This window comes from Zingiber officinale, chromosome 4A (genome assembly GCF_018446385.1).
Source record: "Zingiber officinale cultivar Zhangliang chromosome 4A, Zo_v1.1, whole genome shotgun sequence".
NCBI lineage: Eukaryota > Viridiplantae > Streptophyta > Magnoliopsida > Zingiberales > Zingiberaceae > Zingiber > Zingiber officinale.
In genome coordinates, this window is record NC_055992.1 from 129,619,696 (window position 1) to 129,643,157 (window position 23,462).

A 23,462-nucleotide genomic window follows, 5' to 3' on the forward strand; every position below is an offset into this window, starting at 1 on the left:
GTGCCATCTGGATAGCCGAATGATAGCCGTTGTTGTAGGCGAACTCCACTAATGGCAGGTGGTCCTCCCAACTGCCTCCGAAGTCCATGACACAAGACCTCAGCAAGTCCTCCAATGTCTGAATAGTCCGCTCTGACTGCCCATCTGTCTGCGGATGGAATGCCGTACTGAAACGAAGCTGTGTGCCCAAGGCCTGCTGCAGACTCTGCCAGAATCGGGACGTGAACCGTGGGTCTCTATCAGATATAATGCTCAACGGAACTCCATGCAATCTGATAATCTCTCGACAGTATAACTCAGCTAATCGATCCAGAGAATCAGTCTTCCGGATCGCTAAAAAGTGTGCGGATTTGGTTAATCGGTCAACGATTACCCAAATCGCATCATGGCCTCGACGAGTCCTAGGCAAACCAACCACGAAATCCATAGTAATGTGCTCCCACTTCCACTCGGGAATAGGGATCCTCTGAAGTAATCCAGCAGGTCTCTGGTGCTCGGCCTTCACCTGCTGACAGACAAGACATCTAGCTACAAGATCTGCGATGTCTTTCTTCATACTGTTCCACCAATAGGAACGCCTCAAATCACGATACATACGGGTCCCACCTGGGTGGATAGCAAATCTAGAACGATGAGCCTCCTGAAGTAACTCCTCCATGACCGGGTGAGACTGAGGTACACATAATCTGCCTCGGAAATAAACAATACCCCCGACATCTCGTGTAAACTCGGTCTGTTGTCCAGAAGCTATCTGGCTGCTAATGAACTGTAAATGCTGATCTCCGGCCTGGGCCTCTCGAATCCTCATCCTAATCGACGACTGAGCAACCATGGTAACAAGAATACCCTGCTCTGTCCGTCCCTGCTCCTCAAGGCCCAACTCGGAGAATCCCTGAATCAAGTCCGTGACTAAAACTCGGTGACAAGCTAAAGTCCCTATGGACTTCCTGCTAAGTGCATCAGCAACCACATTAGCTTTACCCGGATGGTAGCTAATAGTACAATCATAATCCTTCAGGAACTCCATCCATCTCCTCTGTCGGAGATTGAGTTCCTTCTGGGTGAAAATATATTTGAGACTCTTATGATCAGTGAGAATCTCAAAAGTAATACCATAAAGATGATGTCACCAAATCTTCAAAACAAAGATAATAGCGGCTAGCTCTAAATCATGTACTGGGTAGTTCTTCTCATGCTCCTTCAACTGACGAGAAGCATAGGAGACTACCCTACCGTGCTGCATCAAAACAGCGCCCAAGCCCTGAAGAGCTGCGTCTGTATACAGTATGAATCCGTCATCACCAGAAGGTAAAACCAAAACTAGTGCTGATACTAATCTCCGCTTCAGCTCCTGGAAGCTGGTCTCACAAGCCTCTGACCTCGTGAACTTCACGCCTTTGCTAGTCAGACGTGTTAACGGCATAGCAATGCTGGAGAAACCCTCAACGAATCGTCGGTAATATCCAGCCAAGCCCAAGAAACTACGGATCTCCTGGACTGACTTCGGCTGCTCCCAGCTAGTGATAGCCTCGATCTTCTGAGGTCGGCCAGATGACCTAGAAGTACTCTGACCCATCTGAGGGTGATTTCTCTCCTGCTGCCCAGTAGTCTGTGGCTGCTGGATCCGTCCGGAAGTCCGATCAGTCTACTTTCTTTTCTTATCTGTATTTGCTCTCTACTGAGCTGCCTAAATCATAAGAGCTCTATCCAGAGCCTCTGTATATGATGACTGACCAAAATCGGCAATATATACCTGAAGAGGCTCGTCCAGTCCCTGGACAAACTAAAGCATACGAGATCTGTCATCGCCAACCAACTCAGGACAGAATCCGGCCAACCGGTTAAATTCGGCATTATACTCCATCACTGAGTGGTTATTCTGTCGAAGACTCAGGAAATCCCGCCGACGTGTCATCTGATACGCCTGGGGAAAACACTGACTCTCGAATGCCTCTCTAAATCTCGTATATATAACAGGCTGCTCGCCTATAATCGAGCGCTGTGTGTACCACCAGATCTCTGCCCCGTCTCGTAAGTGGTAAGCAGCCAGCTCAGCCTTCTCCCACTCGGAGCAGGCCATGTAAAAGAATGTCCGCTCCATAGACTCTATCCAAGATTGAGCCACGCTCGGATCAGTCTCCCCGCGAAATAGCGTGAATTGGCTTTTCACCAACTCCGCCAAGGCTGGGATCCACGCTCGTGCCACAACCATATCCGTAGATATCGCTGCGGTACTGGGCAGAATCACTGGAGTTGATCTTATGGGTGGTACTGAGGGATAGGCCGGAAGAGGTACCACTGGTGCTGTCGTATAACCTGGGATGGGTACTGCTGGTGGAACTGCTGAGTAGGCATAAGTAGGGGCGACTGGAGGTACGGTGGGCGGTACCGGATAAGGAGTAACCGGTACTGCTGGTGAGGGTGCCGGGTGTGCAGTAACCGGCGCAGGTATCTGGGGTGCCAAGTACGTAGTAGCAGGCGCGGCTAGAGGGACTGCCGGGTATACTGCGGGTACTACTGCTGGGGGAGGTGCGGAATATGCCGACGGTGGTACCACTGGTGGTACAGTCGAGGTAGGTACCTCGGAAGTCGGAGCTATCGGGGTCTGATAAGCACCCGTACCCACAATGACCTGAGGAGTCTGCCCCTGACGGACAGGCTCAACCCTACCAGACCTCTCTGAAGACTCTGTCTCAGGAGAATCTAACGGCCTCTTACGTGGCCGCCCACGTCTCGGTGCCTGTACACGTGTAGGTGGCATATCTGTAAAGAAAATGTTACCCAGATATCACTACAGGTATAAGAACTGAAAAATTTCCTAATTTACCTATTGCCGTCTGGAGATATCCTGTCGCTGCATAACCCCCAAATAGATCCAATAAAATCTCGTCAAAATGCCTCGAAATTCCGAAACGAGAAAATCGACGGAAATCCGTACAATCCGAAATACCGAAATATCCAGATACGCACGCAGAACTCGTAAGAACCAGTATCAGAACTGCTCTGATACCAAATAAATTGTCACGCCCCAGGTAGTCCCTGTCCGAAGAAATTTCGGCAGCATCTCCCCTGTACGGCGGACAATATGAAACTCAGTATACATATATCTCTATACCTCGGCCACACACGGCCGGAATAATACAATACAAATAAGAAACAAACCACGCAGTTTATATCAACATTCCACACAGATATAATATATGATCAATCCACGCAGTTTAATAAAGAAAGACGATATAGAACCTCGAAGATATATGTAAACAGCCTACTCCACTACAACGAAGAAACAAATCCACGAAGTAATGGAAATACAACCGCAGCGGAAAACAAAAGTAGCAAACCCGAATGTGCAATGTAAAGTCCACAATACAAACCCACAATACAAGTATATAAGATGCAAAAGCAAAATATAATCCGACAAAGAAAATCCTCGCGATAATGGGGCTAGCGACTGGAATCTCTCCTGACGGCCTCAACCTGAAAAATAGTAACAACGGGGTGAGTTCAAAGAACTCAGCAGGTAATCCAATAGATATGTACAGCAACATATAACTACCAGTAATATCCTAAGGTACAGTCTCCTAAACCATAGGACCTACAGTACAGTCTCCTAACAATATAACAGGTATGCATAGCTGAATAAACTGTAATGAGTAACCAGAAGCATGTAATACAGTTTACAGCAAGAATAATAAGAAATGCATAACTGAAATAAACTGTACTCACCTGCGAGGCTTGGGCGAATGACTGTGGACATACATAGATAAAGATAGTTAGACAAATACGAGCTGCATGCATGTCAATCATATCACAGTCACCCAAGTGCATCATCCAATATGCAACAATCACAATAAATGCAATCATGCATATGATGCGATATGACATGGTCACCCCTGACGCCGTCGCACACGCGATGGCGAGACCGAGTAGGTAGGGCTGTGCACTCTGACATCACACCCTCGATGAGTGACCGAGTGGACGGGATGCTTGCCGGAGTACACCTATCCTCCTACCTCAAACATAGTGAGGGAGCGTAACGCTCTCAACTCCCGGTACGCAATGACGGGGAGGGATCCCTGTCTTGCTACCACGCTGCGTCACACTAACCCATGAGCGGACCAGCGGAGCCTTCGACAGAGCAACCTGCCATACACACCCTGAGTGCTGTGCCACTACCCATGCAGTGGTCACGTGTGTAGAGGTCCATGTAGCTCAACAATAATGGAGTCGTCAATCGCCCAGCATGCAATCATGCAGGATGGTGCATGATGCTACAGTATGTCATACCTGAACATAGCCTCCTCCATATATGCGGGTGCCCAAAAGGTAAACGCATATATATAACCATGATATAAACAGCATAAACTCAAAGATATCACATATAACAATGATGTAAGTATCATGAATCCAAGAGCATGTATCCCACATGTAAAGCAACTAATCCGGTAGAGTAGAGCACTATAGACATGCATCTCTATGAACATATATATACATGGCAAGAGGTAAATATCCAATCCTGAAGTAAGGCAACTAACAGATGAAGCATGTGATAGGTATCAACTAGCTAAGACCAGGGAAGAAATAAATCTACCACCTATCACTAGCAACTATATATAAACTATACATATCATAAGACAGTATCAAAAGATAAGTCAAAGGGTACCCGCCTCGAATAGAAGGTACAATCCGGTCCTAATCCAATATCGAGATGCTCGTCTCGAATCAGAGTCCTGTGTAAATACATTTACCTTTTATTTAGCTAGAATACTAACAAATAGCTAAATAAAGCTTAAGTAGAAATTTAGGAACAACCCTAAACCATATCCCACAACCTTTCTAACGGTTGACTAAGGATAGTTTCCTAATCCCTAATCGACCACTAGATTAGCAAATCAAACCTAAATCCATATAACCTAATTAATCTACACAACCTAATGATAATTAATTATCAATAGGTATCAAGATCATACCTAATCATCTAACACATAATCTATAACATGTTCCAACCACAAGTCATTTCAAACCTAACCCTAAATCAACACTACACATGTATCAGAATCCCTACACATACCTCAACTCCCAGCTGAACTAGGTGCTGTATCAAGTACACTGAGGTATGGATGACTGCCGATCCAAACTGAGCTGGCTGGATGAGGTGTCTGCCGAAACCAAAAACACCACAGCAAGAACCAAAACAGATCTTCACCTTGCTGGATCAGAAAACTCACAGCAACCTCTGCTGGAGTTCTTTCCCAGTTCACCCGAGACCTCAATCAGCAGCGACACAGAGGGAATCCAAGATCGCCTTCACAGAATAGGACCTCGCCTCCTGATCGGATCAAGAAGGGTTCAATCAATGGAGATCACGGATCACACAACACCAGAATAGAGCGCTAACCCATGAATCAACAAGAACCCAACCATGAATCAAGAGGAAAGAAGAGTTTCGATGGCTTACCTTTGAAGCCCTAATTGCTCTTCCACGCCGGCGATCGGGCGGCACGACTCAATCCAGTGATGTCGATCAGGGAAGAAAAGGATCGGCAGACTCGGCTAAGAAGAAAGAAATCGGAGATTGAAGGAAACCAGAGGAGGAGAGAATCGGAACCCTTATGCTCCGAGCTCCGATCTGCGCCGACGACGCCGAGAGAAGATCAGCGCTCTCACCTAGGGCTGGAGAAAATCACCCACGTCCGGATCTGCGCTAGCGACTGCTCCCCTGGGTCGAGATCGACGATCGCCGGAGCTGGACCCTTGCTCCCGTCGCCGTCGCTTGTCCGCGAGAGAGAACAGAGAAGGAAGGGAGGTTCGCGTCGGCAGAGAGGGGAAAGGTCGGGTCGGGATCGGCGATTTGGGGGAGGAAATAAAGGGAAAAGGATTTATATAATAAAAACATTTTCTCACTTAAATTGGTATCCCAAACAGGCTTTATCCGAACTTATCGATCTATCCCCTCAAAATCCTCCGTACAAGCTCCGAAAAATTTCCAGAAAATTTCTAAAAATTCCGGAAAAATTCTATAAGGCTATTTCTGAAATAACCCTATTTATTTAAATTTTCCGAGATCTCACATCCTCCCCTACTAATAAAAATTTGGTCCCCAAATTTCGCTATAACCAACAGCAAACACTAGCATATAACCAAACAGTATAAATGCTGAACGAAACTCTAACCCACATACCTCAAGTAAAAAGATGAGGGTATCGAGCTCGGATCGTATCCTCCAGCTCCCAAGTAGCATCCTCGTCAGAATGATGCTGCCATCCGACTTTAACCAGTCGGACAGTCTTGTTCCGCAGCTGACGCTCTATATGGTCCAGAATCCACACCGGAACCTCCTCGTAAGTAACATCAGGCTGAATAGGAACAGATATATCTGACAGAACATGTGCTGGATCGGGTACGTATCTCCTCAGCATAGATACATGGAATACATCGTGAATGCCAGCTAGAGATGGTGGTAGCGCCAGACGGTAAGCTACTGCTCCAATCCTCTCCAAGATCTGGAATGGTCCAATATATCGGGGAGCTAGCTTACCTCGGAGACCAAATCTCTTCACCCCTTTCGTGGGTGAAACTCTAAGAAATACATGATCACCAATGGAGAACTCCAGGGGTCTCCGGCTCTGATCAGCATAACTCTTCTGACGGTCCTGAGCCTCTGACATCCTCCGTCTGATAGTGCGAACTAACTCTGCATCCTGCTGAGCTCTCTGAGGTCCTACCAACTGAGCCTCCCCAACCTCTTCCCAGAGGATGGGTGTCCGACAAGGCCTACCATACAACGCCTCAAATGATGCCATCTGGATAGCCGAATGATAGCTGTTGTTGTAGGCGAACTCCACTAATGGCAGGTGGTCCTCCCAACTGCCTCCAAAGTCCATGACACAAGACCTCAGCAAGTCCTCCAATGTCTGAATAGTCCGCTCTGAATGCCCATCTGTCTGCGGATGGAATGCCGTACTGAAACGAAGTTGTGTGCCCAAGGCCTGCTGCAGACTCTGCCAGAATCGGGACGTGAACCGTGGGTCTCTATCAGATATAATGCTCAACGGAACTCCATGCAATCTGATAATCTCTCGACAGTATAACTCAGCTAATCAATCCAGAGAATCAGTCTTCCGGATCGCTAAAAAGTGTGCGGATTTGGTTAATCGGTCAACGATTACCCAAATCGCATCATGGCCTCGACGAGTCCTAGGCAAACCAACCACGAAATCCATAGTAATGTGCTCCCACTTCCACTCGGGAATAGGGATCCTCTGAAGTAATCCAGCAGGTCTCTGGTGCTCAACCTTCACCTGCTGACAGACAAGACATCTAGCTACAAACTCCACGCTGTCTTTCTTCATACCGTTCCACCAATAGGAACGCCTCAAATCACGATACATACGGGTCCCACCTGGGTGGATAGCAAATCTAGAACGATGAGCCTCCTGAAGTAACTCCTCCATGACCGGGTGAGACTGAGGTACACATAATCTGCCTCGGAAATAAACAATACCCCCGACATCTCGTGTAAACTCGGTCTGCTGTCCGGAAGCTATCTAGCTGCTAATGAACTGTAAATGCTGATCTCCGGCCTGGGCCTCTCGAATCCTCATCCTAATCGACGACTGAGCAACCATGGTAACAAGAATACCCTGCTCTGTCCGTCCCTGCTCCTCAAGGCCCAACTCGGCGAATCCCCGAATCAAGTCCGTGACTGTAACTCGATGACAAGCTAAAGTCCCTCTGGACTTCCTGCTCAGTGCATCAGCAACCACATTAGCTTTACCCGGATGGTAGCTAATAGTACAATCATAATCCTTCAGGAACTCCATCCATCTCCTCTGTCGGAGATTGAGTTCCTTCTGGGTGAAAATATATTTGAGACTCTTATGATCAGTGAGAATCTCAAAAGTAATACCATAAAGATGATGTCACCAAATCTTCAAAACAAAGATAATAGCGGCTAGCTCTAAATCATGTACTGGGTAGTTCTTCTCATGCTCCTTCAACTGACGAGAAGCATAGGAGACTACCCTACCGTGCTGCATCAAAACAGCGCCCAAGCCCTGAAGAGCTGCGTCTGTATACAGTATGAATCCGTCATCACCAGAAGGTAAAACCAAAACTAGTGCTGATACTAATCTCCGCTTCAGCTCCTGGAAGCTGGTCTCACAAGCCTCTGACCTCGTGAACTTCACGCCTTTGCTAGTCAGACGTGTTAACGGCATAGCAATGCTGGAGAAACCCTCAACGAATCGTCGGTAATATCCAGCCAAGCCCAAGAAACTACGGATCTCCTGGACTGACTTCGGCTGCTCCCAGCTAGTGATAGCCTCGATCTTCTGAGGTCGGCCAGATGACCTAGAAGTACTCTGACCCATCTGAGGGTGATTTCTCTCCTGCTGCCCAGTAGTCTGTGGCTGCTGGATCCGTCCGGAAGTCCGATCAGTCTACTTTCTTTTCTTATCTGTATTTGCTCTCTACTGAGCTGCCTAAATCATAAGAGCTCTATCCAGAGCCTCTGTATATGATGACTGACCAAAATCGGCAATATATACCTGAAGAGGCTCGTCCAGTCCCTGGACAAACTAAAGCATACGAGATCTGTCATCGCCAACCAACTCAGGACAGAATCCGGCCAACCGGTTAAATTCGGCATTATACTCCATCACTGAGTGGTTATTCTGTCGAAGACTCAGGAAATCCCGCCGACGTGTCATCTGATACGCCTGGGGAAAACACTGACTCTCGAATGCCTCTCTAAATCTCGTATATATAACAGGCTGCTCGCCTATAATCGAGCGCTGTGTGTACCACCAGATCTCTGCCCCGTCTCGTAAGTGGTAAGCAGCCAGCTCAGCCTTCTCCCACTCGGAGAATGTCCGCTCCATAGACTCTATCCAAGATTGAGCCACGCTCGGATCAGTCTCCCCGCGAAATAGCGTGAATTGGCTTTTCACCAACTCCGCCAAGGCTGGGATCCACGCTCGTGCCACAACCATATCCGTAGATATCGCTGCGGTACTGGGCAGAATCACTGGAGTTGATCTTATGGGTGGTACTGAGGGATAGGCCGGAAGAGGTACCACTGGTGCTGTCGTATAACCTGGGATGGGTACTGCTGGTGGAACTGCTGAGTAGGCATAAGTAGGGGCGACTGGAGGTACGGTGGGCGGTACCGGATAAGGAGTAACCGGTACTGCTGGTGAGGGTGCCGGGTGTGCAGTAACCGGCGCAGGTATCTGGGGTGCCAAGTACGTAGTAGCAGGCGCGGCTAGAGGGACTGCCGGGTATACTGCGGGTACTACTGCTGGGGGAGGTGCGGAATATGCCGACGGTGGTACCACTGGTGGTACAGTCGAGGTAGGTACCTCGGAAGTCGGAGCTATCGGGGTCTGATAAGCACCCGTACCTGATGACACGAGGAGTGCCTTCGACGGACGGGCTCAACCCTACTGCACCTCTCTCAAGACTCGTCTCAGAGAATCTAACGACCTCTTACGTGGCCGCCTGCGTCTCGGTGCTCGTGTAGGTGGCATATCCAGTAAAGAAAATGTTACCGGATATCACTATGTATAAGAACGAAAAATTTCCTAATTTACCTATTGCCGTCTGCTGCATAACCCCAAATAGATCCAATAAAATCTCGTCAAAATGCCTCGAAATTCAAACGAGAAAATCGAAAATCCGTACAATCTGAAATATCCAGATACGCACGCAGAACTCGTAAGAACCAACCCGCTCTGATACAAATAAATTGTCACGCCTGTAGTCCTCGTCCAAGAAATTTCAAGACATCTCCCCGACGGACAATATGAAACTCGATATACATATATCTCTATACCTACCACACAAGAGGAATAATACAATACAAATAAGAAACAAACCACGCAGATTTATATCAACATTCCACACAGATATAATATATGATCAATCCATGGTTTAATAAAGAAAGACGATATAGAACCTCGAAGATATATGTAAACCTACTCCACTACAACGAAGAAACAAATCCACAAGTAATGGAAATACAACCGCAATGGAAAACAAAAGTAGCAAACCCGAATGCAATGTAAAGTCCACAATACAAACCCACAATACAAGTATATAAGATGCAAAAGCAAAATATAATCCGACAAAGAAAATCCTCGCGATAATGGGGCTAGCGATTGGAATCTCCTGGCCTCAACATGAAAAATAGTAACAACGGGTGAGTTCAAAGAACTCAGCGGGTAATCCAATAGATATGTACAACATATAACTACCAGTAATATCCTAAAGTGCAGTCTCCTAAACCATAGGACCTACGATACAGTCTCCTAACAATATAACTGAAATAAACTGTAATGAGTAACAATAGCATGTAATACAGTCTATTACAAGAATAATAAGAAATGCATAATCGAAATAAATCAGTACTCACCGCGAGGCTTGGGCGAATATGATGGACATACAGATAAAGATAGTCGGGACAAATCGCATGTATCCAGTATGCATGTCAATCATATGCGATCACCCAAGTGCATCATCCAATATGCAACAATCACAATAAATGCAATCATGCATATGATGCGATATGACATGCCCCTAGTCTCACACGCGATGGCGAGACCGAGTAGGTAGGGCTGTGACACGTGCACTCTGCCACTCCCGAGTGACCGAGTGGACGGGATGCTGTCGAGTACACCTATCCTCCTACCTCAAACATAGTGAGGGAGCGTAACGCTCTCAACTCCCGATACGCAATGACGGGAGGGATCCCTGTCCGCTACCACGCTGCAGTCACACTACCCATGAGCGGACCAGCGGAGCACACACCACTGGTGCTGTGCCACTACCCATGCAATGGTCACGTTGTGTGCAGGCTGTAGCCGGCCGACGAGCTCAACAATAATGGAGTCGTCAATCGCCCAGCATGCAATCATGCAGGATGGTGCATGATGCTACAGTATGTCATACCTGAACATAGCCTCCTCCATATATGCGGGTGCCCAAAAGGTAAACGCATATATATAACCATGATATAAACAGCATAAACTCAAAGATATCACATATAACAATGATGTAAGTATCATGAATCCAAGAGCATGTATCCCACATGTAAAGCAACTAATCCGGTAGAGTAGAGCACTATAGACATGCATCTCTATGAACATATATATACATGGCAAGAGGTAAATATCCAATCCTGAAGTAAGGCAACTAACAGATGAAGCATGTGATAGGTATCAACTAGCTAAGACCAGGGAAGAAATAAATCTACCACCTATCACTAGCAACTATATATAAACTATACATATCATAAGACAGTATCAAAAGATAAGTCAAAGGGTACCCGCCTCGAATAGAAGGTACAATCCGGTCCTAATCCAATATCGAGATGCTCGTCTCGAATCAGAGTCCTGTGTAAATACATTTACCTTTTATTTAGCTAGAATACTAACAAATAGCTAAATAAAGCTTAAGTAGAAATTTAGGAACAACCCTAAACCATATCCCACAACCTTTCTAACGGTTGACTAAGGATAGTTTCCTAATCCCTAATCGACCACTAGATTAGCAAATCAAACCTAAATCCATATAACCTAATTAATCTACACAACCTAATGATAATTAATTATCAATAGGTATCAAGATCATACCTAATCATCTAACACATAATCTATAACATGTTCCAACCACAAGTCATTTCAAACCTAACCCTAAATCAACACTACACATGTATCAGAATCCCTACACATACCTCAACTCCCAGCTGAACTAGGTGCTGTATCAAGTACACTGAGGTATGGATGACTGCCGATCCAAACTGAGCTGGCTGGATGAGGTGTCTGCCGAAACCAAAAACACCACAGCAAGAACCAAAACAGATCTTCACCTTGCTGGATCAGAAAACTCACAGCAACCTCTGCTGGAGTTCTTTCCCAGTTCACCCGAGACCTCAATCAGCAGCGACACAGAGGGAATCCAAGATCGCCTTCACAGAACAGGACCTCGCCTCCTGATCGGATCAAGAAGGGTTCAATCAATGGAGATCACGGATCACACAACACCAGAATAGAGCGCTAACCCATGAATCAACAAGAACCCAACCATGAATCAAGAGGAAAGAAGAGTTTCGATGGCTTACCTTTGAAGCCCTAATTGCTCTTCCACGCCGGCGATCGGGCGGCACGACTCAATCCAGTGATGTCGATCAGGGAAGAAAAGGATCGGCAGACTCGGCTGAGAAGAAAGAAATCGGAGATTGAAGGAAACCAGAGGAGGAGAGAATCGGAACCCTTATGCTCCGAGCTCCGATCTGCGCCGACGACGCCGAGAGAAGATCAGCGCTCTCACCTAGGGCTGGAGAAAATCACCCACGTCCGGATCTGCGCTAGCGACTGCTCCCCTGGGTCGAGATCGACGATCGCCGGAGCTGGACCCTTGCTCCCGTCGTCGTCGCTTGTCCGCGAGAGAGAACAGAGAAGGAAGGGAGGTTCGCGTCGGCAGAGAGGGGAAAGGTCGGGTCGGGATCGGCGATTTGGGGGAGGAAATAAAGGGAAAAGGATTTATATAATAAAAACATTTTCTCACTTAAATTGGTATCCCAAACAGGCTTTATCCGAACTTATCGATCTATCCCCTCAAAATCCTCCGTACAAGCTCCGAAAAATTTCCAGAAAATTTCTAAAAATTCCGGAAAAATTCTATAAGGCTATTTCTGAAATAACCCTATTTATTTAAATTTTCCGAGATCTCACATCAGTAGTTAAGGTAGCGATCCGGCTCACAGCTTAGTACCCAGGAGTCGGGTCGTTACAAGTTCAGACGATCTCCAGGACCGGTCTGGCAAAAGATAAACTCTCTTGAGAGGAGTAGGTGAGGACATGTTCCCCGAAGAGGGAACAGTAGGTGTTAATCTGACCTAGAGTTTCAGCGAAACTCAAAGTCAGGATCGGACAGTCCGAAGGCTGTCAAAATTTATCTTTACATGTTATTTGTCTTTTATTCTAACTCTGTTTTATAAGAATACAAACACTTTGCAGGTTAAAATTTTAGCTTGTTTGGTCAACCGAACATCCTGATCAGTCAACTGAACCCTCAACAAAAAGATTAGATAAGCAGCTACTTGATCGGGTTCGACCAAGAGATCGGTCAATCAAACCTCAGGTTCAATTGACCAAACAGTCGATAAGCAGCGACTTGATCAGACCAAGTTGATCGGACTAGATAAGCCAGCGAGGGTAGTGCCATGGTCGACCGAATAGCGAAATTGGTTGACCGAACGAAGGCTTTATCTGAAGCGATAACATCTCGACGAGAAGTTGGGTAAATGCAGAAGATTCGATCAATCGATCAGGGAGGATGGTTTGATCGATCACGTCGAGTCAAAGACTAATCTCAAGATCAGTGGATCTAGATCTGGTCTAGCTTGGCTATAAAATGAGATTCGACCACCAGTAGCTTCGAGAACAAAAATTCAAACGTCATTCAGAACTACTTCAGTTCTTGTGTGCTGCTTCGAAACAATTCGACGACGCCCAAACGCTACTCTGACAATTAATGAATGACTGTTCATTCTATTGTTGTCGGTAACTTGATTTTATTACTATTGTACTTTAAGTTTGTAATCATTGTTCAAATTATTAGTGATTACTCAATGAAAATGATCAACGATCGCGGGCATTGGAGTAAGAGTTGTCAAAGGCTTCTAACCAAGTAAAACTCTACCTTGTTAGTGTTGCTTTTGCTTTCTTTTGTTTATTTCCCTACGTTTTACTCCAAAGTTTTAAATGAACGAGAAATAGCCACGAGTGTTATTCACCCCCCCCCCCTTCTAGCACGTCTCGATCCTACACAAACAACCAGAATCATCTCTTGAATCTGATACTTTGTTTTGTCAACTTATTATTTTGTATTTTTTTTACTACTAGTAGTAGTATATCGAGACTACCAGTAAAATCATTACTTAATTGTGTAGATTACTTTGAAAATGTAGTAGATATAATTGGAGTAAGGTTGTATATGACTATATCACCCCACAGATGAAGGGCATTGGTGTGATGTTCTCATGAAGACCTAAGCCATCAAGCCTTGAGGGGACGCTCAAAGGATTTGCACACCTACTTACTGTATATTGTTAAATTGTATAGTAACTTCATTTATTCAAAATTCATAATCATACTTATTGTATTGCAGATTTGGATATGTGAACATGTTAGAATCATACAACCACACAAGAATTTTTTTCCTTCCAAGAATATATCGATGGAACTGGACAATCTCACGTGTATCTACAATAAAGATGATGATTGTCTAGCTACCTTCATCAAAAATAATAGCAACTTTGGTTCCATCAGATTTAGAGAAAATCTGTAATTATTTCCTAGCAGATGTGGAAGAACAAATTGAAGATCCAACTGCACAACACTTTGGTATTATTGAAGTGTTTCCTAAGCAAACAAAGGATGTTCGTGAGCATGTAGTAGAGGATGTTCAAGAGCAAGCTGCAGAGGATGTTCAGGAGCAAGTAATATAATGCTACAAAGTAAAAGATGATCAACTTGCTTATATGCAAACTTTGATTGCTGAGTTGTGCAAGGGTATTGAACATAAAGATACAAAAATGATGGAACTATTTGCACTACTGGATAGGAATGCCAATAATGCTAAAATTAGCATTGGTGAAAAGGACATAATTTTAGCTGTAAAAGATAAAATCATAGCTGAACAAAAAAATAAAATTGTAGAGCTCCAAAGCAAACTATAGAGCAAGGTGTCAAAAGAGGTAGAAGTAGCCCCTACCCCGGACAAAGAGGTCATAGTGCCTAATCCACCAACACATACAAGAAGGAAGAGGTGTACCAGAAAAAGTATTGGGTCACTACTGACTCTTAAATTTCCAATAGAGTTGATTCATAAGATTAAAACTAAAATATTGAAGGTAGAGTTGATTGCAGTTAATTTTTATTGTTGTTAATCATCAATGACATGTTGGTATATGTATTTGTTTAGTAAGTGAAGACATATTTTAAAAAGAATAAAGATGATGTGGTAGTAGATGCATTAAATGCATTATTGAAGCTTAGTCAATTAAAGTGAGTTAGTTAGTAGCGTAGTTACATAAGTATGTAAAACAAATGATGATTAATTTTGTTGAAGTCCCATATAGTGTATAAAATAAGAATAATATTGGTTTTATCTTTTTCATGCTATATTGAAAATTGAATGTTAAATTTTACTATCAACCTAGAAAAATATTTGAATGTAAATTTTCATAGTTGCTACAAATGTAGATGTTGTAAATATTATTCAATAATATTAACAACTTATAAATTATTCTTATGTTTTTGTTGATTTATGTAGGGTTATAGTGCTTCTAGTATAGTCCAACTCTATTTTCTCATTAGATATGAAAGATTTAATGACAGATTTTGATTGGACTTAGTACACCTATGACAATTATATAAATGTATATTTTACAATTATAGCAAATGAAGTCAAAACCTTTGACACACCATACTACCCATCTATATTTTATGGGATTGGATTTGATGTGAGTATTTAACTACTTGAACTAATCTTATTTATTTTTTCTTATATTTAGTCCACTAAAAATGAATCTTGTTTACATAGGCAATGTTTGAAATGATGAATGTCGATGCATTACAACAAACTAATCAAATTGATGAATATAAGGTCATTAGATATATCTTCTGTTCTTTTAATAACAAAGATAATTATTGGCATTTAATAGTCATGAACATGGATGAAGATCAATTTATATATTATAACTCTCTCGGCCATACAAAAAATTACACTTCTAACACTACTATAAATATTAAGTTATGTATTATTTTTAAATTAAACTTTTCATATGTATTGATTATTCTTGATACTGCACAAAGTAAATCATAAATATTTATTTATTTATCATATTTTTTTTATTGTAGTTGATATATATATATATATAGATATTTGAATATAATTATCATCCAAACCATTTTACTTACAAACTAATTTAATTATGTCAACTGAGCACGTCTATTGATGTTTGACTTTCTCAAACAATACGTAATACGGATGCCATGTTGTGGTTCCTCCATCTATCTATCGACCATTTAAATTTATTGACTATAATTCTAGAATCTTCACAATAAGGTATGTTTAACCTTGATCTTATCAAAATATTTATTATTTATATATTATTTTAACGTGTTCAGGAATTAATATTTTTTTTTAAGGGCCATCAAGCACGTTTGCCATCTAAGGGAGCTTTCACATCTTCACTGAAGCATGTGTGAAGATGACGCAAGAGTCATAGGCCCAACGAGCGAAGAGAAGGCCCAACGAGAAGTCAAGATACTAGAAATATTACAATAGCTCCTCAAGCAACACCAATCTATCCAGTGGATTACTTAAAATTTTGTTTAGATATTTTCGTCTAGCACATTTTGATCCGTTATTGACATTACTTTATTTTATCATTTTAAGAGAATTTACTATCATGTGTTATATTCACCTTTTATCCATTATTTAACTAGTTTTTTTTTTAATTTATCGATTATTATTTTGTAGAAATATTTGATAAATCGATAAAAATGATTAAATATATATTTAATCAGTAATTGAATTGAAAATACCTACAAAATATATATTGGCTAGTAAATTTTTTAAAAGAATTACCATCCAAAAATATATTTGGTCGGAAAAAAATACTTGTCATTTGTTTTACAAAACTAACGGCCGAATATATATTTGCCCGTTATTTTTTAAGTAATTACCGATCATTTGTTTGGCTAGAATTTTTTTTTTTAATTTATCGGCCAAAATAATGGTCGCGGAATATATTTGTTGTCATTACAGGTCAAACATTGATGGAAGTTTTTTTAGCCGATCACACATATTATCGACCAAAAAAAAAGGTATTATATCATTTCTATTGGTTGGTAATCCTACGTTTTCCCCCAGTACACTGTTTTTACCTTCATCGAGTGTCACGGGTTCAAAGGAAAACATGTAGGGGATCCAATCCGACATCCACTACTCCTTCGTCCACTTAAAAGGTGCCACCTACTTCTAAGGAGAAGCTTTAAAGTAGTTCAGGTTTTTTATATTTCATTTAATTGTAGTAAAAAAAGATGATTATGATCCCCTCAAATGTACCTCATAATTATATTCGTCCTAAGATTATGTAAAAGAAATAAATCATAGAATTAGTTTATAACTGATTGTAAGTTAACTAGGATCTTAGACTTAGACAAACCTTCACTTATTAATTAAGTGTTTAATTTTATTAGATAAAATTGGAATAGAATATATATATATATTTCAAATTACTGATATTATTGAAACTCTTACGACAAAAGGCATTTATTTCTTCAAACCTAAGGACTTCTCATCAACATTACTTGCAGGATTAGATTGGACTCTTAATTTAGAATTAAACAATAAACCACAAATCTTACAACCAACAGAATCCATTATTTATAAAGATAAACATGGAAGCTCTATAGTAAGATTTCATAATTATAAACCTTCAACATCACAAGAAGAAGATAATGAAGAGAATCAAACTAATATGAATTTAATGAACATTGAATATAGCATACTGGAAACTCCTATAAGCAATAATGCGGAAAATAATTAATTATTTTATGACGATCTAAATGAATATGTTTACATTTCATTTGAAATATCCATCTATTTCACTAAAGAAGATTTAAAAGAATTAGAAACTTTTGACCTTTTACACCATAAATTAGAGCCTGACTAGATGTTATATTTTGACGAAGAACATAACATAATTGCTAAAAAACAAGATTACTTCTCAACAATAAATCTAATGAATCCAGCCAAATCTAGTAGTACTAGTAACTTCAGACCACAACCGCTACAAGTAAGATACCATGAAAGCTCTATGAGAACTATGGATTATGGGGAAGGACATCCCCCAAGAACAAAGATTACCCCATATACTAATAATAATCCTTTATTAAGAACAATAGGAAAAAGAAGACCACCTGAAATTACTTATTTTGGCAAAAATGTTGGAGTGTATACTGAAAGCCTAAGCTTTTGTAAACATTTATGCTAAATAAAGAATCACATTTGGTCAATTTATCTACATTTGTTTGTAGTTGTTCAATTAATTTATATTGTAGATAACATAGTATGTGGTGTCACATATAGAAGATGATGTTATCAGTACCTTATAAATTATAAACAGTAGCTCACGACCAAAATGGAAAGGAACAAACCATTGGGAGGTCGTAGTGTAATTAGGAATTAGTTTATCTTGACTATATAATTACACTAGTACACTTAGAGTGTATTGAGTAGAACCATTTGAGGTCGTTTCTTTTATACTGACTTTATAAAGAAACAAAGACCTCGGTTATTATGGAAGTGTGTGCTCTTAATCCTAATATAATAACAAGCACATATATTTGATATTTATTTCTTTAATTTATCAATGGGTGAGATTTAGTTCGATGAATCAATAAGCCTGATAAGTTGGGAAATTGTATCACTTATAGTGTGTGTTGTTGATTATAGAAGGAAACTGTGTCCTAGAGATACTAGGTTGATAATGTCCTCAAGAGGAGCTCATAAGGATTGTCATGTTAAACCTGCGGTGGACTTAGTCCGACATGACGATAAGGTTGAGTGGTACTACTCTTGGACTAAGATATTAATTAAATGAGTTGTCAGTAACTCACTTAATTAGTGGGCATTCGATATCTTAAACACAGGGAGACTAACACACTCATAATAAGAAGGAGCCCAAAAATGTAATTTGGGATTGGTGTGGTAGTTCAATAATAGTTCTCTAGTGGAATGAATTATTATTGATAAAATTAAGTTGTGTGTTCGGGGCGAACACGGGATGCTTAATTTTATCGGGAGACCAAAACCAATTCCTCCTCTCGGTCCCTATCGTAGCCTCTTATTTATAGAGTACTATACCCACCTATATCCACCTTCTATACCCACCAATAGGGGGCCGGCCAAGCTAGCTTGGGAACCAAGCTAGGGTCGGCCTAGGTATAAGATTGGGTGGACGGCCCTAGCTTGAACTCATGCTAGTGGGGGCCGGCCAAATTAAATTAAAAAAGAAATTTAATTTTAATTTTTATTATGTGGAAGATATAATTTATTAAAGAGAATTAAAATATAAATATCTCTCTTGTAAAAGATCTACAATAGATTAAAGAAAGAGATTAGATCTCTTTCCTTATTTGTAGATTGGTGAGATATTTTATTTTCTCTTTAAAAATTATTCACATGTTGTAAAATTAAAATTATAGAAATTTCCTTTTTATCAACCATGAAGAGATTTTGAAGAGAAATTTTATTTTTTAAAATTTCCAGAAACAAATTAGGAAGTTTTAATTGTTGATTGAAACTTGTCCAATTTGATTTCATTAATGTGGCCGGCCATAAGATTCAATTGGGGAAATTTTATTTTATTTTTCTCAATTAAATCATGTCAAGGAAATTGAGGAAATTTTATTGTAATTAAATTTCCTAATTTGCCTAGGCCAAGGAATATAAAAGAAGGGGTGAGGGTGCCTTCATTGAACAACCTCTATTATTTTCTCTCCCTCTTTTCCTTGGTGTTGTGGCCGGCCATCATCTCTTCTCCTCTTCCTCTTTGTGGTGGCCGAAACTCTCTATTGCTTGGAGCTCTTGTGGAGGTCGGATACTACTTGGAAAAGAAGAAGAAGAAGGAGAGAAAGCTTGCATCTCTTGGAGCTTGGTTGGTGTTTTGTTCTTCATCCTTGGTAAAGCTTTTTTGTGGCCGAACCTAGCTAGGAGGAGAAGAAGGTGGTTGGTGGTTTCTCATCTCGGAAGATCGTTGCCCACACAACGTCCGAGGTTAGAAGAGGAATACGGTAGAAGATCAAGAGGTCTTTCTAAAAGGTATAACTAGTAATTTTTCTTTCCGCATCATACTAGTTATTTTTGAAAAAATACCAAATACAAGAGGCTTATGATTCTAGAATTTCGAATATGTTTTTCGATATTGTGTTCTTTTGTTTTTTATTTTCCTTGTGATTTGATTGTTCTTTTCGGTTAACCTAAAGTTATTTTAGGAAATTAAATATTAGCTTTCTATAAAAGGTTTTGTCTAGTCGGTGGTGGTTGCTCCCATATCCAAGAAGGTCATGTGCCTCGCCACGTCAGTACTGGGAACCGATTATGGAAATTAATATTTAATGGAATTAATAACTTAAGGTGATTTGGGTCGAACGTGTTAAGTTCCGCAGGAGACCCAAGTCAAAACCTAAAAAAACGAATAGATTAAGTTTTGGATCAAACGTGTTAAGTTCCGCAGGCGATCCAAAATTTAATTTAAAAGAACACATGGTAGCTAGGAAAAAGGTTCAGACCTTTGTACAAAATTTTTGTACAGTGGAACCTCTAGGTTTTCCGAGTAGCAACCAATAAAAAATTCGGTCTTGTTAAATATTGGAGAATGCGTTGATCCTGAACTTTATGATACTTATCTAGAACAGTTGATAGTCTCTGTTAAAAGAGATTATCAAGCTAGACATGAACTAGACATAGAAACAGGAGAAGCCATGATAAGAGTAGGAAAAAATTACCTAGGTGATGTTGTCAGAGCAGCATGAGAAGCCTATAAACTACATATCCTAAGGAAGTAGCCAGGATGGCATCACAAGGAAATAACATACTCAATTTTTGCTATACAATTCATAAGTTGTTTACCGCCAGAGATTCTAATACTAGATTAGATATAAGACAAAGAGAAGCTATAAGGGACTTAGAATAATTACAACTCTTTAGTTGGAACTGGATTAAACCTTTTTGTAATGACTTTCTAGCATTAACAGCAGCCTCGGGAAACTATTGTAACCCGGAACTAGGGGAAAGACTTTTTAGCAAACTTCCAGGAGACTTAGGAAAGGAAATACATAAAGCCTGGACAGACATGAATGTAGCACCACAATACGATAACATTGGAGTAAGAATTCAACACATTATTTCCATACTTAAAGAAAAATGTACCTATATTCACATACAAAAGCAATTAAAAAATCAACAATATGGATTTTGTAGCCAGATATATACCCCTCAACAATATGGCCTCACCCAACCTAGACCAAGACTAAATCATTCATCAAGAACACCCAGAAAATTGGTAACAAGGCCAAAGGCAATAAAACCTAAAAAGACTTATTATCTTAGAAAAAGTAGAGAAAAGAAACCTTACTTAAATAAAGAAAAACATGTACGAAAGTTCAAACCAAAGAAGACATATGTCAATACTATCACATGTTTTGCCTGTAATGAACCATGTCATTTATCCTCTGCCTGCCCAAATAAAAATAATTTATATACCCGAGAAGCAAAACTAGTTACCTGTACAAATCTAGATTTAATAGAAGTACAATCAAACGTTTCTGATACATCATTCATTTACTCTATTGTTTCTATAGATGACATAGAAGAAGTTGTTCCTTCTTCTGATTACAGTCTTGTAAACTCGTTCTTGCAACCCTTGCATCAGCAATATAACCTATATCCTGAAAATTACATACCCTATGATACACTAGACAATCTAGATGAATTATGGGATGACCCTCCATTTACAGATACAAATCTAATATTTAAACAACTCAACAATAAGACTACAGAAGAACTTAACTGCCTACATGAGTGGATACTCAAAACAAGAACTGATAACATTCCTTATTTCTTTTGTAGTTATTATCCATCTTTAGATAAAAGAGGAACCTACAAAATATGTAAAAAACAAGCTTGTAATCTTTGCCTTCAACAACTGTTCTCTATTACGATACTCATAAGCCAGCTCTCTAAAGGAGACACTCAAAATTTTTTATTAGAAACAAGAGTTTCTGTATTAGAAACACGTATTAATAAATTAGAAACAGAAATTGAGACCCTAGATAAACAAATAAAAGAAAACTTTCCCCCACATTCTTCTTCTCAGGCTACCCTTGATAAAGGTAAAGGTTTACAATTTACACCAACTGATATAATAGATCGAGATCTAGTCTTTATAAAAGCCTCTAGTATATGTAATACAGGAAAAACTCTAGACATTAGAGTCAAATGTCTGGTAAATATCCATGGCCATGAATTCACACTACATGTCTTTTTAGAAAGTGGAGCTACCAACTCCACCATAGATGAAAATACACTTCTTTCTGTCTTACCAAAAACTTTTATAAAAACAGCATCACAACCATTACTAAGTACACAATTTGATGGCCAACAGTTAGCTTGCACGCAATTTGTTACTAACACCCATCTAAGGTTTTATGACAAATGTGGTAAATACGGCACACCACTCTCACTTCCTAAGCTATGGATTAAACCACTATTACATCCTAATATTCACTTAATCCTAGGTTTAAATTTTCTGGTAGCATCAGATAGAGCTTGTCTTCTAACTAAGGATTATGCTCTTTTCTTTTCCTCACCCATAATATCCCCAATAGTATCAGACTATCCCTCTATTGTCCATCCCTTAACTACAAAATCCCACATAGAACTCCTATCTCCAGACAACACATCTTATCAATGTTCTCCTAAAAATGCCTGTAAACAACCCAGTAAGAAGACACAATCGGATAACCAGACCTATGCCCTAGCCTTTTCTGACTACCAAGACTCAGAAAACTAGCCTCACTTGGCTGGTCAAGCCCTATAACTGATGACACTTGGATCCCACATAATCTCATACTCCCACAACAGTTACTTCAATTAATAAACACACATAAACCTGATTTAGACTCTCTCATTTCTAGATTAGAAAAACTAGAAATAATTGGAGAAAATCCTACTAAATATTAGGACAGAGACAAAGTATACTGCAAACTATCAATCATTAATCCAGACCTTACAATTAAGGCCCAAGACTTAAAATATACAAATTGGGAAACTGAAGAATGCAAAATGCATATTAGCCAACTCTTAACTTTATGAGCCATTCAAAGGTCTACATCCAGGCACCGAAGTCCAGCTTTTATAGTTAATAAAGGATCAGAACAAAAACGTGGTCAATCTAGAATGGTATTTAATTACAAGAGACTAAATGATAATTGTCAAGAAGACAACTATAAAATCCCCGACAAAGACCAACTCTTAAATAAAATCCAAAACTCAAAATGGTACTCAAAATTTGACATGAAATCAGGATTTTGGCAAGTCAAAATGTATCTTGAGTCCATTGAATGGACAGCCTTTTCTTGTCCCTAGGGACATTTTGAGTGGCTTGTTATGCCTTTCGGCCTCAAGGTCGCTCCTCAAATATTCCAAAGGAAAATGGATGACATTTTTTGAGATTTTTCTCTTCACTTGTGTATATATAGATGATATTTGAGTCTTCTCTAAGACTAAACAAGAACATTATGCTCATCTTCATATTATATTTAACTTATTTGAGAAACATGGTCTGATTATTTCTCAAAAGAAAATGACAATAGCTACTACTC